Below are 26,731 nucleotides of genomic sequence, written 5' to 3'. Positions count from 1 at the left end.
ACAATTTTTATTGCACACTTCCTTTAAAAGCTATGGAGTAAACCAAGAGAATAAGACAAGAAAGAAAAAGACATAGGATTAGAAAAGATCCTACTAAAGTGAAAAGCAAAGGGATTTATCCCAGAATAACTGTGAATTGAGTTCCACAATATCTATGTAGCAAGAAGAGATACCTCCAGTCTAGACTGGAGCATATCAGAAAGCTCCTGAGAGATGTATTCAAGAAATGAAATAGACTAGCTCGTATGTTTTACCACCATGAGTGTAATTTTAAACAACTAGGGGAAAATTCAGAGTTGAATTAGTGACCAGAGAACTAACCAAATGAAAACGGAGAAACTGGCCAGGCGCGGTGTCTCACGCCTGTAATCCCAGCACTCTGGGAGGCCAAGGCGGGCGGATCACGAGGTCAGGAGATGGAGACCATCCTGGCTAACACAGGATGTACTAAAAAATACAAAAAATTAGCCAGGCGTGGTGGCGGGCACCTGTAGTCCCAGCTAACTGGGAGGCTGAGGCAGAAGAATGGCGTGAACCCGGGAGGCGGAGCTTGCAGTGAGCTGAGATCGCGCCACTGCACTCCAGCCTGGGCGACAGAGTCAGACTCCGTCTCAAAAGAAAAAAAGAAAAAAGAAAAAGAAAATGGAGAAACCAGTATGTAGGAGATGAGGAGGCTGGAAAAGCATGGAGGACACAGAAGACAGCAGTATTTCATAGCAAGCCTTATTACAATTTTAAACTATGAGCACAAAAAAATATGGCATGATGAGCCAACTACCTATTAGTTCTATCAAAATATTCTGAGAAAAACTCAAGAAAGTTTTTCTTTACAAAACTAACCATAAAACACATAAATGCTTTACATTTGCATTTACTCAACAAATAAATTAGGATTTTTCATAACAGTCTCCATTATAACATCTTCCCATATTACAAATATTCATACAAAATGTAAGATTGTATCTCTAGACACCAAAGTTGCTCAAAACCTACCCAACCTGCACCTCTCCCCGTCTAAAAAAAGCCTAACAGAGAAAAAGACATTTGATAACTGACTTCGAAAAATAAAATCTCAAGAGAACACCCAAATTATCTGATCATCCCCAAATATCCTATTAGTTAACACTATCTACTTAGCATTTAACTAAATCTCCATCTGATCTGGAAAACTACTTGCTAACATCCTCACAGTCGCAATAATACTTTTCCATTTGATCCTGTTTAATGCTATGTTTCCTAGAAGCGATTTTATTTTCTGACTTTTCTGGGCAAACAGAAATTAAAGAAAACAGAACAAAGGAAATACACACACACACACACACTCACTCTCAAACCTCAAAGTTAAGAATAGAAAGCAATTAAGACTGAGATAATGAGAAGAGTCGAAATATGTAAGATCAGAATTTCGGGCTTATTGGGTCAAGAAAATGTAACTGTCTACTTAAGTATATAAGAAATCTGGAGGTAGTGTGGAGATCCTTTATTCTTCTTTTTTTTTACCCTCCAGCAATTGAACTGAGCAGTTCCTAGCACATAGCAAGGGCTCAAAGATTATTTTTGAATTAATACCTTCAGAATAAATGACTGAATGAAAGCAAATTAGTTGCTAACACTTCCCACATGGCTTCTTTTTCCCTCTTACTTTTCCAAGAAAATTACATCGGATCTTGGGCACTAGGGGACCCAGTTGCTAGCATTAAAACAGCTCTACCCATATTAAGACCTGAGCCTAAGGACCAATATCTTAAAAGATATTACATTGCTACTTTATATTCTCATCAAGTATCCAATTATTATTGGGGTTAATAATTTTGAAACTGCCTATGAAGATGAATTAAAGTATTGCCATACCATAAATTCTACTAGCAGTGAACCTCTGCCAGTGGCAGATTATCACAAGTCCAAAGAAAACAAACTGAGGTGTAAATTTATTACCTAAAAAACATTATATTCATAAATAATCCAATAGGAAAACATCCCAACTACTACTAACGAAAAGTTTTCCTTTATAATTTTCATCTGTTATCAATTAAGTCTGTCTTTACCAACCTTCATTCAGAAAACGTATACATCCCAAAAAGTAACAACAAAAATAAAAACAACAAGACATTTCCTCTCCAAACCCTTATATCTACCCTCACCCTCTTTGGTTGTCTTCAACTTCCAACTCCTTAATAGCAATCTTTTCCTAGACTGATAGCCCTCTAATTCTATCTCATTATCTTCTTCAAAAAACGTATGCCTTCTCATAATCTTAGTGTTCTACACAAATTTTCCACAACTAATCACTTCTCAGGGGCCAGTCGTATATTCCCAACCAAAAAAATGAACATTTTTACAGGGCTATCCCTCTATCAACTCAAAATTCTCACTGTATGAACTGTATTCTTATCCGGCAAAATCTCATCGCTCAATGAATGCTAGAGGTAAGATATACTACTTCCTCTCCTCACATTTTAAAAGAGGGCACAGGCCTGTTTTCAACAGAAGGAAATGTGATTGAAGAAGTACTATAGTCCTTTCTCTAGCCTCTTCTCTCAAAAAAAAAAAAAAAAAAAGTAATAATAATGGTAAGAGCAAAACATCCCTAAGTGTCACTGTTAGCTAAGATTAATTCTAAAATTTAGCGTGCATGCAAAATACAACCTCTTTGAGCTCCTTACTGGGAACTTGATGCCTACAAACAATATACTATTCTTGTAGTTTAGCTCCCATAAAGAAACTCACCAGGGAAAAACTTCATTCTTTAAGCATGGAGACTTGTTTTTTTAGCTATTCTGCCTGTGACCAGATGGGTAAATTTAATTTAAAAGAAAACCTGTGGGAGACCTCATTTCAGCTTTAGGCCCAAGCCAGGTTTTAACAATAAAGCTGCTACTCTGATTCCTATACAACTCTTGGTTCTATTCCTCAGCTGATTCAGAATCCAGAGTGGTTGCAAGGCAACTGATAACACCTCCCTCCCACTCCAAGAACCACCAACAATATCCAATTACCTGTCTTCTGCTGACAACTATCAGAACAAAATCACGTAAAATTCATGCTTCCCCTCTTCAGTTGGATTCACAGTGCTACCCAACACACTCAGTATTTCTTTAAAGGTATTTCTCTCATTCTCCAGAAAAGCTATTTCAAAGACTGCCAACTCTCCTCAAACTTCCAGCCTTTCTATTCCTTTCTGCAATCAAAGCAAGTAGGCAGGCCTCCTACTAAACAAAGAAAACAGAAGGCATTTTAAGAAAAGTCCCTCAACTTCTTGTCACCCAAACTATAGCTACCAGCATCTGTACTCAGCTATTACAACTCATTCTGCTCACAAAGAGAAAGGAACCCTTCTGCCTACTTAAGGCTAACCCCCAAACCCTCCCAGCAACCTGGGCTCTCAAGAGACTTGGCTCTCTCAATTGTTTCCTCTTAACTATTCAACCTCCTCTTATTTAGCTCTTTCTCATTAACGATGAAACATGCTCCAAGTCCTACAGTTTAAAAATGAAACAGAACAAAACCAAAAACAAAACCTTCCTCAAATACAGTGTCCTCCAACCACAGTCCTATCCTTTTCACAGCTCAACTTCAGACACTATTCCTGTATCTCATGCCTGCAACCAATTACATCCTTTTTATTATGCAAAAAGAAACACAATTCCTTGTCTTACTTGAACACTACTATTATTTGACCAGTCTTTTCTTCTCAAAACACTCTCACTTCATGCTATATAAGACAATCATACTCCTTCCTTCTTTCTTCTTAGTTTTCTGACTGCTTTATCTCAATCTCTCTTGCAGATTCTTCTACCTATCCTTTAAATTTTGGACTCCAACCTAACCCTTCCTTTCTTTTCACTTTAGATACACTCCCTGGACTATCTCATTCACATCTTTGGATTCATTTACAAACATAAGCTATGGTATCTCTATCTCTAATTTAGATGTGTTTCCTGAGCTCCAGATCTATATAGCCAAGAGACAACTGAATAGTTTCTCTTGTAATCTAACAGGCACCTTAAATTCAATACAACTAAAACTCAAGATTGAATTCAAGATCTCCCCCACCAACCTCAAATTTACCCTTCCTCCAGGGGTCTTTAGACCAGTGATTGCCACTACCTCTACAACACATTTGGTCAACATCAAAATATATTTTTTCAACAAACTTTGAAACAAAGCATTCCATAATGAAAATAAATTCTAATCTGTTTCCATAAACCAGATTTTCACATTTTATGTGGTCTTAAATTGTGGCTTGCCAGTATTTTACAGCTTTTAAACATAGTCTAGCAACTAAAAAGTGACATATTTCACCAAGTGGCTAATTTGAAGGTAACAATGACTACTCAATACTCTATATAATCTGAGACATATTTTAATATAATTTATAAACTTTTATATTTAGTATTCTGGATGCAGAGGTCTCAAAGTTTTTTATTTTATATGAAGAGAAGATACATTACCATAAAGATAACAGATACAAAATAGTTTACTGGACTATAATAATGCAAGCCAAAAAATTCAACAGAAAAAGATTACAATACAGCAATAATATTAAATTTATACATTTAACTTTATGCTGCTATTCAAAACATCTATATATTAAATAACACAAAATCAAGTAGAAATACTCTTCCACAGAAAACTGCCTCTAACTTCTAATACACAACATTTATACAAAATGGGAACAAAGTTAATGACTAGTACCAAACAATCACAAAGAGAAAGGGCATTTTCATTCTTGTATTAAAAAAAAATTCAACATCATCACTAATTAAGTTCATTTGATATCAATTAAATAAAATACAGAGATCAAACTTTGATCTATTCTCAGCATCTAACAAGCATGACGCAAACTCAATAAATGTTGACTAATCTTAGGAAAAGTTATATTTACTTCGAACAGCAAAGCATAGCAAAGTCTAGTGGAAATAAATGATTTATATTGATAATTTCAGAAATTTTTCAGTTTCTTCAGCTATCATTCACTGGTCATGAAAAACTGTGTCACTGAAAAAATGTTACTGAGAAAATCTGTTCTTTAACATTACAGATGATACAAGACACTATATTTAAAAATCCAAGGTAAAATTTACCTCCTTATATACAAAAATAACACTATGCACAGCTTAAGTACCAAAGAAAAAAATTACTTATAAATGTCAAATTCATTTTAAAATGCTGCCTTCTCAAACATGATACTCAGACCTAGTCCAATTAACAAAAGTATCTCATACTGTGGTCTAAAATGTCTGTTACCAGGAATCCAAACGGGATCTGCAGCATGCCAAAAGATTGTAACTCAAATTCATCTGTACACATTATTGAATTTCATTTTCCTTGTCTTTTTTTTTAATGCTATGAGGAATTAACTCACACCTAATTGTGGGAGAACAAGGGTTGGATTAATAAATAGAAATTTTACAAAAATTCTACTGTAAAATTTATGATAATTTCCTTATCATAAAGAAGTTGTGCTCAGCATTCTATCCTTTGTCAATTTTACTCTCTCTAGGTGTTTCATACTCATTTATAATTTGAATCAGTTAAATGGAGACCTATGTGTTCTTCCATAGCCTTCAATATTGACATCTACTAGAAATATTCTCAGGATTTTAAAAATAAGAATGCCATTAATTATATACATCATTTAAACCTTTGGCAGATTTTAAATGGCCACAAATTATTTGGTGTGCCTTCTACAGAGAAGAAGTCTATGTCTCCCACCTCTGAATGTGGGTGAGCTTTGTGGAACCTTTGACCGGTAGCATAGGTGAGAAATGTGCCATTTTCTGGGCCCAGGCCTTAAGAAATAGGCATCTTCCACTTCCTGTCTTATGAATACTTACTCTGGAGAAAACCACCCTCCATATAAGAAATCTGACTATTCTGAGACTACCATGCTATAAAGAAGCCCCAACTAGCCATGTGGAGAGAGCACACAAAGACAGAACACACCTAATCAAATTTGCACTCTGCCAGTTATGCAAAGACCAGCAAAACCCTTCTCAAATTCCTGACTCACAAAATTATGAGAAAATGACTCAGTTGTTTAAGCTGCTAAGTTTGGGGTAGCTTGTTACACAGCAATAGCTAAAACAAAAACTATAATTTTATTTTACAGTATGAACTCACTATTTGTAACAACAGAAAAGAAGACTGACAATTGGTAGCTGTAAGATACTGAAACTTTAAAAAAAAAAGCTTTCAAATTATCAACTTACTATCCATGCTACAAGTTCTTTTCATTAATTGCCACATAACAAATTCATGGGTCATGATATTAACCAATGCTCTCCATTACCTTTGATTCTCACAGTGTGAAGGAAGGGGTAGAGGTTAATAAGACAAGACCTAGCACTTATGCTCCCATTAGCTGAATTGTAAACTATCAAGAAACAACTATTTTTGTTTCCAAACATTTTTATCTGGGTTATATCTATTAATGTATAATTTCACTAAATATCTTTAAAAATCTGTAAGATAGCAGTGGAAGTAGTTGTTCCCATGAAAAATTTGACTACTTATAACAGTTTGATAAGGACTACTTGCTTTTTAAAAAAATTCTGTCAAGACACAATACTATAAAAATTTAGGACAATCTCCACTGAGACTATTTTGCAACTGTATCACTATACTTAGAAATTAAAGAGGATATTTAAAGGTGTGATTTAAGAAAAATTTACAATAAATTCCAATAAGGAGACATGCATTCATAGAAAAGATTTGGGTCGGCCGGGCGCGGTGGCTCAAGCCTGTAATCCCAGCACTTTGGGAGGCCGAGACGGGCGGATCACAAGGTCAGGAGATAGAGACCATCCTGGCTAACACGGTGAAACCCCGTCTCTACTAAAAACTACAAAAAACTAGCCGGGTGAGGTGGCGGCGCCTGTAGTCCCAGCTACCTGGGAGGCTGAGGCAGGAGAATGGCATGAACCCGGGAGGTGGAGCGTGCAGTGAGCTGAGATCCGGCCACTGCACTCCAGCCTGGGTGACAGAGCGAGACTCTGTCTCAAAAAAAAAGAAAAGATTTGGGTCTAATAACAAAAGGCTAGACTACAAATATGTTATAAAGCATGTCCATATCATTTTCATGACTATCTATTTTAGCCAAAAATATTTTTATAAACTTAATTACTAGGCCCAATTTAAATGAATAAAGAAGCTAGTATTATAATCCCTTTTTGAAAAATGTTTTTTAAATAAAGAAATAATGATGAAGTTTCCATTTTGCAAGATGAGTTCTATGGATGAATGATAGTGATGGCAGCACAATATAAAGTACTTAATGCCACTGAACTGCACACTTTAAAATAGTAAAGATGATCAATTTTACCAGTATTTTACAATTTTGAAAAAATAAAGATGATACCAAGAGTTAAGCAATACATATTTGACTTATGTCCTCCAATGAACTATGAGCTGTTTCAAAAGCACTGTCAAAGTAACAGAGGCTCATGTCTACATAATCTTACCTAACAACACGAAAAAAAAGAACAAATATGAGTTTAAAAACTAAATAAGAATAGTTTTCTTCCTCCCAAACCTGAAAGATGATCTTCTCAGAAAAGTCAGTTTTCAATAATTAGGACAAAATTGACTTATGCTGACAAAACAAACAAATGAAGATTTTAATTTCCAGATTAAACCGGACCTTGTATTCACAAAGATATTCCAATATTCAATATTCAAAATATCAAAAGAACTACTTCCCATTTGGGTCAAAAAAGGATATTGTAGGTATTGTCACTTTACATAGATTCTTCTTTAATCTCTGAATTAAATACTAACATTCGCAGAATTTTCTCACCAATAACAAGATGTTCTCTAACATTTTTCACTACACTATTCAAAAAGCTTCACAAATATAATAAAAAATCAAAAACATGTTAGATAAATTAAGACAGTAATAGAGAATGCATGTTATAAAATTTCATTTATATGAAGTTCAAGAACAGGCAAAACTAATATACGTAACAGAAATCAGAAGAGTAGACACCAGGGGTTGGGGGAGAATGGTATGGAGAAAGACTACAAGGGGAATGAGGGAATTCTCTGAGGAAATGGAAATGTTTGTATCTTGATTGGAGTATTGTTACACAGGTATATATTTATCAGAGTTCAGCAAACTATACACCCTCTATCCATACATTTTGTGATATATGTAAATTACACATTAATTTTTTTAATAGAGGGTTGGGAAAAAAGACTTAGGAAATCAGTCTAAAAATTAATTCATGAGATATATCCCCTGAAACCAGTAATGGTATTTTTTTTTTTTTTTTTTTTAGATAGAGTCTCGCTCTGTCGCCCAGGCTGGAGCACAATCTCGGCTCACTGCAACCTCCGCCTCCTGGGTGCAGAGATTGTCCTGCCTCAGCCTTCTGAATAGCTGAGATTACAGGCACGTGCCACCACGCCCAGCTAATTTTTGAGTAATGGTATTTTTAACACCAGAATTATTACATAGAGCAGTTTACTGAAACGTAAATTGCTAGTTGGTAACAGAACAAGTCATACCATCATTTCTGACCATTCAGTCATAACAGTTTTAGAGATGAATAAAACATCACCATTCTTGATTACTTAAAACTAAATTAACAAGATACCTCAAATGACCACAAAACTTAGCTTCTCTAAGTTCATCCCTGTTTTTCCAATGTCTAATTCCTCCCCTCTAATTCAGGTCAATCTAATTTAATTCAACAAACTCATTATACTTATTCTATAATAGTTGTTATGTGAGAAGCTAAGTACAATAGAATACAAAGATGAATTTATAGTAACCCCTATGCTCAAGGCATTTATAATCTAGTAGATGGCATTACACAAGTACATAATAGCTATTAAGAAAAGACTTCATGGTGCCTGCAATATTCAAACTGAAACCCTGTGCAATTCAGACAAGTAATTAGAAAAGTGAAAAAAAAAATGTAAGTAAAGCAAAAGACCAGTAAGAGGCTTGTGCTCTAAACTTATCCCTCACTCTTCACATTTACTACCACTGCAGGAAAAGTCCATAAGTATCACTGTATTCTGTGTTTCCAAGAAGTTTTCAAATGCAAATACAAAGAATCACCTGTATTTTTATTAAAAAAAAAACACAAAATCCATGGTCACAATTCTATGGGTAGACAGATAAAATGATCCACCATATTTTTTATAAAGGATATTCAGTTTGATTCAAACCACTGACATCAATGTACCTGGCAGTGTATGGAAAATCACAGATTTCAGACTTTTCTGGAGTGAATTATCCTACTTTGAAAATCTAAAATTAGAATTATGAAGTGACAGAAAACATCAAAATCTGAATTCTGCTTACACAAAACCACATGGTGTTCAATGCCAAGTTCCTAATTTACAGCTGGGAAAATCACCATTGAAGATAGCTGTGCCTGAATCAGATTCACTTAACAGAAAACCAGATGTAAACCTCAAATTATATGTGATATCTCCAGCCACTCATATAAACAAGAATAACGTGAACTGAAAGACAGTAAATTCACCTAGACCTTTCTAAATCTGGCCACCATAATACTACAATATTCCTTTCTTAAAATTATCTAATAAATTATTAATAGAAGGAGGGGATAAAAACATGTGCATCTTCACTTAAGTACAGTTAAAAATCTAAAATTACTCCAATTATAAAGTCCTTTTTATAAAAAGCAGAAAATTCTCAATCTTGAAATACACTCTTCACTTTTAAAATACAAAGAAAACCCACTAGACTTTTAGGATATCGAGTCTTAGCATGCCATCTCAAAACTCTTTCCCAAACAACTTGTCACAAATGAGCAGGAACAAGCTGTACTAAGGATGTACAAAGATATTTCTTTAGGTTGTTTGCTTAATCAGCTATTGATGTCCCATCATAAATTAAGAAACCAAATGTATGCCAACAGGAGTCTGTCTGCAACTACAATATTACTTTATATTATTTCGCCTCAGAAGTTTGGAACCTATGGAAAGTCCATTTAAAAAATTTACCTGGCATGTAAATGCTAACATATTTTGTTTGCCTTTTGAAGCCACACCAGATTCCAACCCACAGAGACAGGATTTCCAGTTTATTTCTCACAACTCACATGTACAAACCCAAAATTACAACACAGAAAAGTATTATTAGAATTCTATAATAGTAAAGAAAAGAAATTCACCATAGAGCTCTATTTCTTAGAGCCTCTAGTATAGTGGCCTATCCATATTATACAATATTTCACATCTAAATTAAACACTCAAACACAGAAGGCTTACCTTGGTACTCTAATGTAAGAAATCTGGCTTTACAATGGAAAACCTAAGCTAGTTTGAACACTGTAAATTAAATAATGGCATAAAAGCCAGGTACAGTGGCTCATGCCTATAATCCCAGCTCTTTGGGAGGCAGAGGCAGGCAGATCACTTGAGCCCAGGAGTTTGAGACCAGCCTGGGCAATATGGTGCAACCCCACCACTACAAAAAAAAAACACAAAATTTAGTTGGGCATGGTAGTGCTCACCTATAGTCCCAGTTACTTGGATGCTGTTGTGGCAGGATCACTTGAGTCCAGAAGGTGAAGGCTGCACTGAGCCATGATCACACCACTGCACTCCAGCCTGGGTGAAAGACCCAGACCCTGTCTCCAAAAAAAAAAACATAATTTCTTTTAAAAAATCAAATACATAATTATTACAGTTTAATAAGAATATATCTCATATTCAATTCTTTGTAGAAATTAGCCTCCTGCTTCTTTTTAGGCACCTATTTCCAGTGACTTCAAGAAATATGCAGGTAGTTGTTGACCTATTGCAACGACACCATTTCAGAAACATCGAAATTTAGTACTCAGTTTTGCTCCCACTAGTAAATACCACTATTTAATATTATGTCCACTCACTGCTGCACAGAATTCCAACCATACAAACCTCACTACCAAAGTTATCAAAGCTTTTAATACCACCAAAAGCCAAGAAGCAAAAATATGCCCCCCAAAACTTGCTTACCCAGAACATTTGCAGGATTGAGTTTTCAACTTAATTTAAGAAGCACTATCAAAAATACATTGGCCAATTTCCCTGCCTTAGGCAATGAAGTACAGAATGACTCCAGATTACACATATCCTTTATACACAAATGGACATTAAGGGAATGGAAAGGATTTATACCTAAAATATACTGACATTTCCATCTTGTCTTTCCATCTGTCACCCTCAGAACTACAATGCGAGGTTAAAGTAATACTTGTGGTTAAAGAATCATTTCCGAGAAGAATGAATAATGAAAAGTTTAGCCTGGATTAAAAAGTCAACAAAGATAAAGAATAGGTATCTTCAAGTAGGGTAAGATAGTAAGAGTTCTCTCTTAGCTGATATAATGAAAAGCTCTTGGCTCACAAGGTCCATAATAAGTAGCATCTCTTAATTTTTTCAACTCAAAACCCTTCCTCCAAACCTTCTTCTGGCCATAAACATAGACAATTAGTCCAACATAAGCTAAACAAAACAAAACATGTCCCCACCATTAATAATCAGTCTTAGGGACAGGAAACTGACTCAAGCTGGATCAATCAGAGTCCTTCCCTGGGATGTTTCCAACTAGAGATGGAAGAAGAAAAACCCTGTTTCTCTCTGATCACAAAACTCTCCTTACCTACTAAGTTCTAAACTCAACAACTGCCTTCTCTTACTTCCTCAAACATGCAAAAGTTCAGGCTCATTTTAGAAATCTTGCCTAGCCAGTCCCTGGAATGCTCTTCCTCCTGATATTTACATGGCTAGCTATTTCTTCTGATTCATATCTCAGCTTTAATGTCTCTTCTAGACAAAGGTTTTCCTAGTCACTTAATTACTGTCACATCGTTCTATTTTAATTCTCTGCATAGCACTTACCACTTTAATAACTGTTCTTTTTTATACTCTCTGTTGTGTTTCTAACACCTAGAATAGTACCTGGCTCAGGATATGCACTCCATTCATAATTTGTTGAATTAATCAATAGAAGCTGTGAATAAATTAGCCCAAAGCCAGCAGCAACCATGGTCCTAGCCCCAGGAAGAAGCCAGTCTGAAAGAGTAAAGTCATTAAAAAAAAGAAGCAGCAGTAGTAGCAGCAATGAAAAAAGTAGAACTCCTAGAGCTATCTTCAGTCATCTCTAAGACCAGCTCCAAACCTGCCCATAATAGAGTTTGATTACATATATAGGTGGCCTTTAAAATGGTATGTATACACCTCCGAGAAGAGCGATGTGTAAGACAATCCACCAGAATGTGAGAAGAAAAGACTACAACGCATAAAATAAGATACTTTTATGTTGCACTATCCTTTGAAAAGTGCCATAATCTGTGTTTTATAATGTACATAATGTACTGTTATAATCATATATGTATCAAATGTACAGATAAATATACCCATACTAAGGATGCATCCTCAAAAATGTATTCCTGGTAGAGGTGAACAACCAAAAACTCTGGAGACAATCAAAGTTAATGAGCAAATTTCTTTCTTTTAACCTAACATGTTTCAGCTTTCTTTCATTTCCAACCAAAAGACTTCTGAAATGTGCTTAACACATATTTGGTACCCAAATACTTGAAAATGCTGAATGCAGAGACTAACTCTTTACGGGTCCAGAGAACAGACAAATGAAAGTTAAAGGTAGGCAGATTTCAAACCTGTATGAAAATAACTTCCTAAAATTTAGGTCTGTCCACAAGTAATCACTGGCTCTCCAACTATAAATTTTCTGCTATTAGAAGGGTTCAAGCAGAAACCTGGTTACCATCAATAAAAATTCTGTATTTGTGAGGTAATCTACACAAGTGTTAATAGAGTGAATACTAAGTGCTAGGAATCATACAATGAATTAAATTAAGTCCTTATGTCCTTGGATATCACAGTTTAATAGAAAGACAGACTTGCAAACATATATATGGTACACAATATATCTACACAACAACTGAGAAAGATAGTAATGTACTCTCCATCGGTGAGGATATCTAAGTTAAATACTATGAATAAGTAAAAGCCAATTTTCCTGTTCGTCAAAAAAGATAAGCACATTCCTGGCGAAGACATAGCCAAAAGGACAGGTTTATAAAGCACATAGTATAGCAAACCAAAAATACCACAAATAATGCGGAATTGTTGAATGATAAGGTATCTATGGTGGGAGAATAACTACAAATGAAGATACTAGATAGGTGGCTAGAAGCAAAATTATGAGGAGTCATGATAAGGAGTTTGGGAGGAGGCAAAGAACAATAAAAATAACTGTCTTTTAGAGTGTACTAATTTGTTGCAGACCCATTCCTAAACTCTTTAGACACACTATCACTTTTAATCCTTAGAAAATTCCTGTATCACCTCCTCTTTTTCAATAAGAAAACTTATGCTAGAGCGAGATCAAGTAATTTACCTAAAATCAATTAGAGGCAAACACAGAACTCATTGAAAAATTCTGAAAAGAGAAATAAGACATATTTTGAGTAAGTGACATGCGTAATGGAAAACAACGGCTATAAGGCAATGTGGATAACAGTGTGAAAGTAGAATAGGCTAGTTTGAGGGAAATCTATGCAATAAACTAACAATCCAAAGTAAGAGGTAATAAGGGAGTGTGAATAAGGAAAAGGAAAACTAAAGGATCCCATCAGTTTCTACCTTCAGTAAGTGGGAAGAAAAAGCAAGTTTGGGTGTAAAAAGGCATAAAATGAAATAAATGAGGTATAGAATAATTAGTTTGGGCTTAGGCAATATGGACACATTTGAGTTTGAGGTTTCAACAAAAGACCAAAAGGAAAAGGTCTAATAGGAAGTTGACTGGAAAGAGGAAGAGTTCAAAAAAAGTGGTAGAAATAATCACTAGGATAAACATATTCAGAAATTATCGATATACATCAACAATTTTAAAACTGGCCCAGCAAAGTAGAAAATAAATATCCATGGTCATCCATGCAGAAAAATTCCAAAAAACCCTATGTAGCTACTTCACTATCAAGAAGGTGGAAAATAACTCCCCATCTAGTGTGGTCTGCACACAGTGACTTCATTGCAAAGAGTACAATACGGAAAGAGAGAAAAAGAATAACTTTCCAGTGAAAAAGCCTAATAAAAACCACCTTAGTCAAATGATCAAAGTAAACATCAACAATAAGTCACAATAAGTTACAGCTTAGCAATGATAAGTTGATCGTAAATACCCTCGATACGATGTGATGAAAATGGCACTTCACCTCTATGCTCTTCCTCCTAAAAACCCTAACCCCAGTCTAATCATGAGGAAAAACATATCAATCTCAGTTGAGGAACAATGTACAAAATGTCTGACCAATACTCCTCAAAACAGTCAAGGTCATCAAAAGCAAGTAAAGTCTAAGAAACCATCACAGCCAAGACGTGTCTGACTAATACTCCTCAAAACTGTCAAGGTCATCAAAAACAAGTAAAGTTTAAGAAATTGTCACAGCCAAGAGCAGCCTAAGGAGACATGACCACTAAATGTAATATGGTAACCTAGACAGCAACCTGGAACAGAAAAAGGGCAGTAGATAAAAATAAAGGGAATATTAACACAGTATGGACTTTAGTTAATAAGTATGTATAATATTGGCCATTCATTTAAACAAATGTACCACAAAAATGTAAAATGTTAATAAAAGGTGTGAGGTTTATGAGAACTCTCTATATTATTATCATAATTTTCTATAAAGATAAAACCATTCTAAATAATGTTTATATTTCTAATTAGGCCAAAAATAAAACCATAGAAAACCATTACTATTCAAGGGATAAGGAGAGGAAAACAGGTCAGTAAATAAAATTTAAAAGGCATGACCAGAAATACAGAAAGACACAGACAGGTCTAATATATGTCATAGAGGTCAAAGAGGATAAGGAACAAATAGAATCCACTGAATTTAAGAGGTCACTGGGAAAAGAAATGAGGTGGAGCTACAAGAATAAAAGGTAAATCACAGTTAGTTTATGATGCCTTATGAACCACGACTTTATTATTCACCCAGTTAAAAATCTCATAAAAGATTCTCCTAGTTTCCAATCTATTAATAGTCTTCCCTGTTCCAGTCACAACCATTTAACTGCCAAAAACCTACATCATTATGAATCTTCATTCACAAGTATTAGATGCATGAGACAAAATACTTCCATCTGGAAGTAACAGAATTCCAAAATCAAACTGGCTAAATCAGTAAGATGTATAACTAGTATCTCATGTAACAAGAAGGCCAAAGTTAGAACAGTCATTAAGTACTGCAAGTCAGAGCTTCAGAAATTCTAATTCCCTTGGCTCTGGCCTCCTATATTTAGCTTCATCCACAGGCTAGAAGCAAGATGACAAAAATATTTTGAGATTGTGATCTGCCCTTCCTTAAACCCGCTGCCAGCAAAGAAAAGGAATTACTATGTTTCACTTAGACTTACCAGAATCAATCCTAGAACTCAGAATGAGGTCTCCTTTCTCTGAGTCACATAAAGGAGGGTCAGATGCCTAAACAAAACAGAGAATCTGTTAGAAAAGCAGTGGGAGGCTGGGTGTGGTGGCTCACGTCTGTAGTCCCCACACTTTGAGAGGCCGAGGCAGGCCAGATCACCTGAGGTCAGGAGCTCAAGACCAGCCTGGCCAACATGGCAAAACCTCGTCTCTACTAAAATACAAAAATTATCCAGGTGTGGTGGCGGGTGCCTGTAATCCCTCCCACTCTACTCTGGAGACTGAGGCTGAAGAATCACTTGAATCCAGGAGGTGGAGGTTGCAGTGAGCCAAGATCATGCCACTACACTCCAGCATAGGCAAAAAGAGTGAGACTCTGTCTCAAAAAAAAGCAGGCGGGTAGTGGGAAAAGGGGTAATGTTAAATAGGCAGTCGACAGCAGCCAATACATAAGGTTCTTATTTGCATGTTTTTCTAGCTTAAGAACTTTTAAAAATTACCTCAATATGATGAAGAAGAAACTCAAACAAAATAAGGGCCACACAATTTCCTTCCTAAAATAACCAAATGACAACCTCAGATACTATCACTACTGTTTTACAGATCAAGGGGGAAAATGGCACATGAATTTGTAAGTCTTCTCTCATCACTCCAATTTTATATTGCAAAAATACAATGTATTTGGATATTTTCAAACGAGAATCTTGTATCTTACACTTTAAACTTTTATTTTGTTGGAATAGGATGAGAAGAGATCCCAAGGTAGTGGAAAGAGCACTAAACTTGGCATTAGGGCATGGGGCTCTAGTCCTAATTCTTCCAACTAAATTACAGCATTTTTGAAGATGATCACCTAATATCTAGGGTCTAATTTCCTCCTTTCTTAAATTAGTAAGTTAGGAGAGATGATCTCTCAAGTCTTATTCCTGGTTATTTCCTAATTAAAAATAATATTCACTTGTTAGCTAGAAAATTTATGCAGACTATTTACCATTGTAATTCTGCGCTAGCCAATTCCTAAAGATCCATTCCAAGACTATGGGCTGATGACATATGAAGCTTTTTCCTACAAAACTTCACTTTCACAAAAACTTTCACTGTGGCCAGAAATGTGAATAGCATGATGTTACAACTTCTGAAATAACTCAAGAATTTAATTCACTTTCTCTTTAAACCCAAGTTCATTATTAAAGGTTTCAGTGTACCTACAGATGCAAACCCTCCCTGTTTGTCAGGAAAATGGAAAATGACAAAAACTTAACCACTTTGAAATTCAATTAACGACAAGATTTCTAACCACTAAGCCTAAATGAGGAAGAAGATGAAAATCAAAGCACAATGAAAAAGCTGGAATCATAAACAAGTCACAAACAGAAATGGAAATTTCTATACAGAGAGAAAGAAAAGGAGAGGAAATACCCCTCCAATAGCAGTATATAAGCCTAGAAGAAATTAAGCCTAAAAGTCTCATAAGCTTCTCTTTGAAACTATTGATTTACACAAAATGGACAAAAATAATTTCCAAAAAAAGGTTGGTGACAGTGCAAAACATGCCCTTTGGGAACCTCAGGTTAATAAATTGTTGGTAAAGCAGACCCAAAACCCCTAACTTATGCCAACTGCATTATGACCTGGAGTTGGTTTTTCTCAAAATTATTAATAATGAAAAATACTTACACAGGATACACACGTATTGCCAGGAAAAAAATGCACTTCTTTGAAACAGTTTTTAAAACAACAAACCACCCACAGAAACCACATGGGCACGAAATGAAACGATTCTGGTCACTGATTTGTGGAGCACTTAAGCATTCCCCAAGTAAAAGACTCCACTTTAGGCTCTCTTTCTGAGACAAGCAGAACATCCATGAAAATACCTGATTGAGAACTACCAAGGAAACACTGCAAACATACCTCCAATGGCCTGAGTTTCAAGAGAAATAATTTTCTCCAAGGAGAATCTTACAGTTGTAAGAGCCTACTTCTTTTAAGAAGACATTTCTTTTCCTCACAGTAAGACTCTAGATAAAGCTTAAAAATTGACTCTGAAGATAAAATAAATTAAATTAAATCTAACTCAAAAGTGCTTAACACTACAATAGTATAAGTTAACATATCCTAGAACTGATTTTGCATCAGTAGCAGCATCACTAATACAATTACTCAATTTATCAAATTACATAATAATAGCCTAGTGAGATATTACATCAGATATACCATATTAAGGTAAGTTTCAAAAGAGAAAGGAAGAAATACACAGGAGACAATATTGTTTACGAGACAGGCAAAAGGAGAAAGCAGGAAATGAGTGGCAGGTAGTTACACTGGAATGCTAGAAGCTAAGCTAGGTACACTGAACAGGTAGAGACTCAGAAAAAGGAAGCCAAGTGAAACCACAGTCAGGCTAGCATGTAGCATTACCTAGGGTACAATGCAAAGATGACAAAGAAACTCATTTACATATGGAAATATCAGACAGGTACTAGATACTTTAACAGAAAGTTTATCTCGACCTTCAGCATCACCAATTGTCCACCTACTCCTTTAAGCAAATAAGCAAAAGATCATTTTTAAACATGGCTTATATTGTCCCTACGAGAGATAAGAACACCATAAAACCCAGAAACATGCAAGAGCTACAAGTTCACCTTTATGTGCAAACACAGGCTTCATCATGCTTTCAATTTCCCGACATATTGCCAGTAAAATTAACTAGGTTTTTTCCCCCTCTACTTTGATTTTACGTAAGGAGCTGACTTTATCCTTGGACAGGCTGGCAAAGCTCACCTTGTCAGACCCTGCATAACCTTAAAGAACACATATAATTTCCAGAAGAAACAAGAAGAATGGAAAAATAGATGAGTTCACAAAAGAAACAATTTTAAATTCTATGTATCTATAGTCTTCAATCTTTAGAGATGATGTTATTGGTAGTATTTGTTATCACATATATAAATCCTACCAAGACAAAAGTACTAAGGGCCACCTAGGTGCAGTTGTAGCTATCTTACACAGTTCCAACACAATGAAAAGGATAACAATGCCAAGGATGAAAAGCCCTAGGATTGTCAGCTCCTCAGAAAGAAAACAGTTGTAAAGAATGACTAAATTAGATCCATTGCAGAAAACGAAAAGGGAAATCCTGTAACTATACTGAGGATTTCTAACTAACCAAACATAAAATTTGTACACCAGAATTCATTCTATGGTAAAATAACTGTATTCTAAGTAGCAGCTGAATACCATGATTTATTATGGATACAGAAATAAGGCCTGGTTTTTCAAGGCTTAGTAAAAATAGCAAGTGAGAAGTCTAAAATATAAAAACTACCAAAAAATACGGTACATATCCCTAGTGTATAAATTTTATGCAAAGATTAACAGACAGGGTGATGAGATTTACTTTATAAAGTATTATAAAAGATGAACAGAGTAAATGAAAAATTAAAACAGGTACTTCCTATATATCACCAATAGCTTACTCACAGACATCTCACCAGCACAAGCACCACCACAACCACTGCCACCCCTGTGGTTTCACACTGTGGTTACTTCAAAGTAAAATTATGATAAAGGTTGAAAGGAAATATAAATTACAGTATACAGATAGCATTTTACTTCCAACCAAAGTGGACACACGAAGACCAGATTTAACCTCTAGTTTCTAAGCAACTAGAAAAATGAACAATAAAAGAGAAAAAGCAACTAGAAAACTGAACAAAAGATGTACAAGATGAAATAATGTGCAAATACTAGACAACGGTACAAAATTGTGATTCCCAAAAGAAAGGAAACAAGGTTATAACTGCCAAACTTACAAACTGGAGTCAGTTTCCAGTTTCCAGTCAGTTTCCAAAGTGTATGATGGGGGAAGCCAAGTAAAGCTGACCTCTCACTGAGTTAAAGGGGCAGAGTTAAGCGTTCACAAAGCAGCTAGAATTTACAAGTGCAAGCATCTGAAAATTAGAGCTCCAGAGACAGAAAGGTCTTCTCAAGTCTTAAATTGAGTTCTAACCTATATACACGTGGGAGAAAATTACCCAAGGACAGGAAAAGAACAACAAAAGTGAGTGGACAGACCATCTGGAGCTCACACATAGCTGGCAAGAGTTTGTATTCCTATCAGTCGGAGTGGATAAACCTAGTAATATATGGAGCATTCAGCTGAATGCTCAGGGGGGTATCTCCTTAGTACTGGGGCTCTATTAGACCTAAACAAAAGGCTGCTCTGGAGCCATGCTAACAAATCTCAAAAGTAAGCCTCAAAATAATCAAACTGATTGCTAGTGACACATCAAAGAGTCAGAACAAAATACACAACTATTTAAAATAAAAAAATTCAGCAATCAACAAAAAAAAATTCAAAATGCCTGACAGCCAATAAAGAATTAACATTCAAATAAAGAATCAGAAAACTATAACCCATAACCAGGAGAAAAATCACTTACAGAAACAGACACAGAAATGAGAGAGATGGAGAGAATCAGCATACGTAAAAGCAGCTATTATAAATATGTTTTATAACTTTAAGAAAGTAGAGAAAAAATGGTCATGATGATGAGAGGCATGGAAGATATGAAAAAGTTTCAAATGAAACTTACAGAGGAGAACTTTGAAACAAAAAATATAAAAGATGAGATTAACAGCATATTAAACACTGTGGAAGATCATGAAGTTAAAAACAACAGCGATAATAACTATTCAAAACAAAGTACAGATAGGAAAAAATACTGAGAAAAAATGGATAATTTCAAGTGGTCTAAAACTTGTGTAACTGGAGACCCCCAAAAAGGGAAGATACAGAAGAAATTATTTTAAAAAGTAAGGCTGAAAATTTTCTGAATTTCATGAACATTATAAAACCAGAGATCCAAGAAGCTAAAGAATAGCAAGAAAGAACAAACATAAAGAAATCATACCAACGCACATCAAAATCTAATTGCAGAAAACGAATATAAGAGAATATTTGCATTTAGGCCAGAAAAAAAAGAACACATTACTACAAAAGAACTAAAATAAGAATAAAAGTAGGCTTCTTGCCGGAAACCATGTAAACCAGAATATAATGGAGAAATGTCTTTCAACCTAAAGGGGAAAAAACACATGGCAGTACAGACTTCTTTGCCCAGAAAAAATACCTTTAAAAATTGAAGAGGAATTTTCTTTTTTTCAGATAAACAAAGGGTAAGAGAATTATCTGCCACCAGACCTGTACTAAAAGAAATATCAAGGAAATTTCTTCAGGGAGAAGAAAGATAAAACCAGATTGAAATCTGAATCTACACAAAAGAAATTAGGAGTCCCAGAAATAGTAAACAGGTGGGTAAATATAAAAATTTAAAGATAACTGAATATATAAAGCAAAAATTTTTTTTAAATGTTGGCTTTATAGAATATATAGAAGTAAACTGCGTACCAATAACACAATGAGAGATGAAATAAAGGTATATTGTTGTGAAGTTCTTACACTGTACATAAAATGGAAAAATACTGATAAATAGACTAATAGGTTAAAGATGTATAGTAGTAGTGTAGTATTAATTAACTATTTTTCTGTGCCACAAAGGGACAGACTTTTTAGAATTGCTGGAGAAAGGCAGAAGATAAGACTGTAAAGGTAAATTTGAGCCAAACTGTGAAAGTGTAGACACTGAAGCTTTTAATTAATTAATTAATTAGCAAAGATATATACCTAGAAAGTCCACAGTGGATCTAAAATGAAATCATTAAAAGTAAACATCCTCAAACCCAACATAAATCAGGAAACAATGAAAAAAGCAGAAGGAAAAAAAGGAAAACAAACAGTAAAATGATATATTTAAATTCAACCATGAAATGATAATTGCATTAAGTGTAAGTAGTCTAAACGACTAAATTTAAAAGCAGAGATTGCAGACTGAATGAAAAAGACCCAACTGTATGCCACCTACAAAAAAAAATCACTTTTACTATGAAAACACAAGAGATAAAATTAAAGGGCTGAAAAGATACGCCATGCAAACATCAATCAAAAGAAACTTGAAATGCCTATATTAATATTATACAAATTAGAAAATTAGAGTATAAAGGGAAAAATTTCATAATGACAGATAAATTAATCAGATACTATAATATTCAAATGTATACATATCTCATAAGCTTTGATGAACTGTACTCTTAAAAATGATTACATTGGGGGCAGGGCACAGTGGCCCACACCTGTAATCCCAGCACTTTGGGAGGCTGAGGCGGGCGGAGCATGAGGTCGGGAGATCGAGACCATCTGGCTAACACAGTGAAACCCGTCTCTACTTAAAAAAATACAAAAAATTAGCCGAGCGTGCTAAGGGAACAAGGGAACATTTTGCAGTCATTAAATATTCCACATAATACTGTAGTGGTTTCTCATATGTAAGTGTTTGTCAAAGTCATCAAATTATATACTAAATATTGGTGATTTCTTTTTTTTATTTTGTCTTTCAGCTTGAGGAGTTACTGGTGATTTTAATTATTTATACTCCTCAATTAAAACTGATCTTTAAATCACTACAATATACAAAAAGAAGCAATGAAAACGAGCTTTCTGTTACAGACTTTTATCATGGCCTCTATGCTTGTCACTAGTGCTAAATCCCTTCCTCTAGCAGGAATGGGAGTAGAAAGATCACAGTAGACCAACAGTCTAATAGGCATTCCCTTGAAAGGCCAGAGAAAAAGTTGATCTCTTAGGTAGAACTACAGTTGCTACCAAAATCAAACTGGGAAAGGAGTAAGATATTAGGGGAAAAAGATGTGCAATGTGTATGTAAAGTGTCTCAGGCAGGTAAGCTTGAAAAAAGAATATCTAAAGGGATCAAACACGGAAGATGGAGGAAGTGAGAACAGAGCATGGAGTCACCAAACTAGAAAATGAGTGAGACTGGAATAGGAGGGGACAGTTATAATAGGTAAACAGGAAGACAACCTTAGATGATAAGAAAAGGATGTCACCTACATCAAGATTTTTTAAGCTCTCTACAGTAAACTAAGCTGCCATGGAAAGTGAAGTTATCAGGTTCTTCCAAATTATAATCATCTTTCTGCTTAGTAAACGTCTGTATCTTATTTTTAATTTGCAAGTAAGAGCATACCACCACCCTGCATCCAAACTAAAGCCTTATTTTTTTCAGGTAGTTACATAAAATAATGATTACATACAGTTTTATCCTACCCTGCCTAGGGTTGCCTTCATCATGCCCATACTTACTTCTCCCACTCTGCTGCTGGTAATCTATTCCTACCATGAAATCCTACAGTCCTTTCACAATTTGGCTCAAATTTACCTTTACGGTCTTATCTTCTGCCTTTCTCCAGCAATTCTAAAAAGTCTGTCCCTTTGTGGCACAGAAAAATAATTAATAAATACTTAGTATCTTTTGATTCACTTACTGACTTCAACTTCTCAAATACACGGGAAAACATCTGCAGGCTACCTATAAAAATGAATATAAGATTGAATAATCAGTTCAAAATTGCTGTTTCAGAAAATTTCCTAAAATTTTTCCAAAAGCTATGTATAACTCAAGTATGTTCAACTAAACTTAGCTTATCTGCAAACTACTACCACCCCAGGATATTTAAAGGATATAATGAATTAAAAATTTCAAATCTGTGTGTTTACATATACATATATTCTGTGTTTACATGTACATATATTCAATTATGTATTCTAATCTGTTCTAGAACCTCTGTTGTCAGTACCACAATACTACCATCTTGCTCATTTTTGCATATTTCCTAGTAGTACGTTAAGAGATTAGTTCGGGACATAATTCCTTATCATGAGGGAAAGATGTGTACACTTTGGGTAACAGGGAAGCAATAGTAGTAATGTTCATTGTTACTGCTGAGTAGTATTGTACGAATGTACTGTAATTCCTTTATCCAGATACTAGTTGATACACATTTGAGTTGTTTCTAATTTTAAACATTTTCTGACAGGTCTTTATGTGTAAGTGCAATTCTCTGAAGTGCTGCTTCCTTTATCATCATTACAAGTGATTCCCTGATGCTTATGATATTCCCTGATGTTGATATTCTAAAATGCTAAAACAAAGAATCCCTTAACATGAAAGTAACATTCTATTTACTTCCCTCACAATGATTTTCTCTCTCCTGAACAAACACACTTAAAGACATCAAGAAATTTCAGTTTCATAGACAAAGAGAGCAATTGTAAGAACACTGCTCTCAACAATTGCTTATTACCTTAAGAATGAATAAAAATATATAACTATATAAAAAGAATGCTAAAGTTTATACACACGCAGAAACACACACCCCAACTTCTCTACATACAAAACCAATTAATGGTGTTTTATTCAATTATCATGATTACCTTCCTCTGGGAGAGTAGACAAAGTCCACCAGTTCATTACACATAAGTTCCCAAAAAGATGGCACAATTTTGGTTAGCATAATTGAATTATGTGATATTTTTGAGGCACTATATATATTTTATTTTACTTACTGAAACCATGTTAAAGTAACTGAATTGCAAGAGAAATACGTATGTGCTGTGCTTAGAAAATGACTATACATTTTCTGAAGATAAGAACCAACAAAAGCTTGCCATATAATCCAACATGAGAAACACAGAGAAAGGATTGTAGTGAGAGCTGATGAACAACAAAGAAAGCTTAAATGATCTGCATAATTCCAGACCTCAGCATTGCTACACAATCACAACGGAAAGAATGTGTGGCAATTAGACAGCTTTAAATGCTGAAAATATACAAAGGATCATTCTTCTCTCCTAAAAGCTTTTGATCAAAGAGGAAATCCTGGAGTCTTCATGCTAACTCATTCTTTACTTAAAACAACAAAACAACGACGATTAAGCACTACTAAGTATTGCTATTAATGGATTTCTCCTCTCTTTTCAATTTAAGCAGCATTATTCAGCATAAGATTCCATTTTAAGTATATTAAGTCTTTCCCCAGTATATCTGATTAACATTTTAGCCCTCAACAGGGAAAACAGGGGCATAGTGACTATCTTCTATAACCTAAAACGGCAATGTGGTGAAAATAAAAAAGATGTACCAATTCCTGAGAATTACCAAATATATTGAAGCCAAAACAGGTATGTGTCACTGTTGTTAAATGTTCATATGCTTGACAGTGTACGTACATTGCTTCTGTCTATGTCTGGCTTTCTAAAATATTTACTATAAATTCTGCTTGTACTAGGCATTTTAAGCATTTCATTTTTTTTTCATTTTCCTTTTACATAGTATACAGTCATTTATTTCTTAAGTTGCCTTTGGGATATCACAAACAATAAAGGCAAATTATGAAGTAAGCTAAAGACCACTCTTCTTAATAGGCACAGTGGTAAGATAATCCTACATTATTTCAAAATGTTATTAGCTTCATATTTGACATTACATCATGCCAACCACAAACTGTTGGTTATACTGGAAAAGGAAATAATCAACGAATTTTCTACTTTTTTGGTAAGTATATTAATCAGGGTTCTCCAGGAAAAGAGAACTAAGAGGAAGTATATCTGTGTATGTAAATAGAGAAACATTAATTTCAGAAATTGGCTCATGAGATTATAGAAGCCAAGACGTCCAAAGATATGCAGTCAGCAAGCTGGAGAGCTAGGAGAATCAATAGTGTTAAGCCTGACGACAAGGAAAGCTGATGGTGTAAGTTCTAGTCTGAGTCCAATGGCCTGAGAACCAGAAGAGCCAATAGTGTCAGATACAGTCCAAGTACAAGAGAAGACTGGCATTCCAGCTCAAGCAGTCAAGAAGAAGCAGTTTCTTATTACACAACTGTTTCATTCTATTCACATATTCAATTGGTTGGATGAGGGCTACCCATATCAGGGAGGAAAATATGCTTTACTCAGTCTACTGATTCAAATGTTAATATCCAAAAATACTATCAAAGACATACCTACAATAATGTTTAATCAAATCTGTGAGTACCCCATGGCCTAGTCAAGTTGACACATAAAATTAAGCATCACAAGTCCACTTGGCACACATCTGCATCTCCTCAAATCATATTTAGTCTCCAAATAAAGAAAATAACAAGGTCATAATTTCACCTAACGTGATGCAACTGTCCTGACTACAACTGGAAATGTATTAGCCCCTTTCCAAGAAGAGGAAGTAAAGACTTTGAATGATATTTCTATTTTCCTTGATATCCTGTAATTTAAACACTAGGATGTAAAACTAACAATACTTAAATACTATTATATATAGTCAAACTATCTTATATACATGATAAGGGAATAAAAGAGGAAAGAAAACAAAGATACTTTCTACATTGTATACACATACACATAAACATAACAAAATAAGATGGAAATACACATGACAATTACAGGCCTTGTTTCTGTATTAATAGCTGGTATTAATAACTATTTTCTTCCACTTTCTATTTTGTATTTGCTTTGCCTTCACCAACCACCTCATCTGGTTGTGACTGTTTACCCAGTGGGGTGACCCTAACTTTCATTCCTGAAGTATCTGGGCCATAGTACTCCTGCTTGGGTTGGGTTGTTGTAGTTTTCCACTGACCGAGACATCCTAAGGGATACCCTGTATTCCAGACATACTCTACCTCCATTATAGAACAGCGATCTAATTTCTCATTGGTAGTTAAGATCAATCAGTCCAGCCAGCACAGTAACTCTGTTCTTTGCCTGCTGATTCAGAGATATGAGGAGTCCAAAGTGACCAGCCTAGAATCTTAACTTCCAATTCAATTGAATCATTGTTTTATCTCCTAGTAAAAGCATTCCTCCATCTGGAACTAAGATCTCTGGGTCATCAAGGCATAAGTTCATGATTTGTTTTATGCGACCACCAGATCAGGCGCCAGAGATGAGGCAAGTAGGCGAAGTACAAAAGCTTTATTAGCTAGCCAATGTGAAGGGGGAAGGGCGAGGTTCACCGGCCTCCTTCGGTGGAGGCCGAGGAAGTCGCTCCGGCGTTCTCAGGCGAGGTTCCTAGGTCTGCATATGAGGGGCCGAGAAAGTTCGCACGGCGCGGCTGCCGGGAGCAGCTTTTCTGTCTAGGGCTTGGGAGTGGGAGGGCAATAGGCGGGACACGGGCGTGTCGGGGTGTTCTGCAAGCGTGGCCAGGTGAGTTTCGGTTTCCTCCATGGGACTCACGTTGCGCCTGCGCAGTTGGTCTGCATTTTCCCCGGGCGCGGGCTGCATTTTCCCGCATACGGGTAAGTTGGTGATGAAGAACCCGGAAATGCGCCATCTTAGTTGTCTTTACTCTCTCCCCCCATCCAGACAGTTCACAGGAACAGGAAGCAAAA

General features: G+C 35.3%; 1 protein-coding gene across 11 annotated transcripts in view; it reads right to left on the bottom strand.

Annotated features, from left to right (window-relative positions):
• Positions 1-26,731, bottom strand: part of CCDC91 (coiled-coil domain containing 91) — a 346,963-nt gene that overhangs the window by 300,884 nt on the left and 19,348 nt on the right. For 2 of the 11 annotated variants that reach the window (XM_030939611.1, XM_030939614.1), the window contains exon 2: positions 15,412-15,478. The exons of 7 other annotated variants lie outside the window; for them this stretch is intronic. The gene's annotated coding sequence lies outside the window, so the exon portion shown is untranslated. Of the gene's footprint in view, positions 1-10,493; positions 10,545-15,411; positions 15,479-22,828; positions 22,845-26,731 lie in introns of those variants that run through there. 2 more of the 11 variants (XM_030939612.1, XM_010379890.2) reach the window with 2 other exon arrangements.

The sequence above is a fragment of the Rhinopithecus roxellana genome, chromosome 10 (genome assembly GCF_007565055.1).
Source record: "Rhinopithecus roxellana isolate Shanxi Qingling chromosome 10, ASM756505v1, whole genome shotgun sequence".
Classification (NCBI taxonomy): Eukaryota; Metazoa; Chordata; class Mammalia; order Primates; family Cercopithecidae; genus Rhinopithecus; species Rhinopithecus roxellana.
The sequence above is the reverse complement of the archived record's forward strand: the minus strand, read 5'-3'. Positions and strand labels throughout refer to the sequence as shown.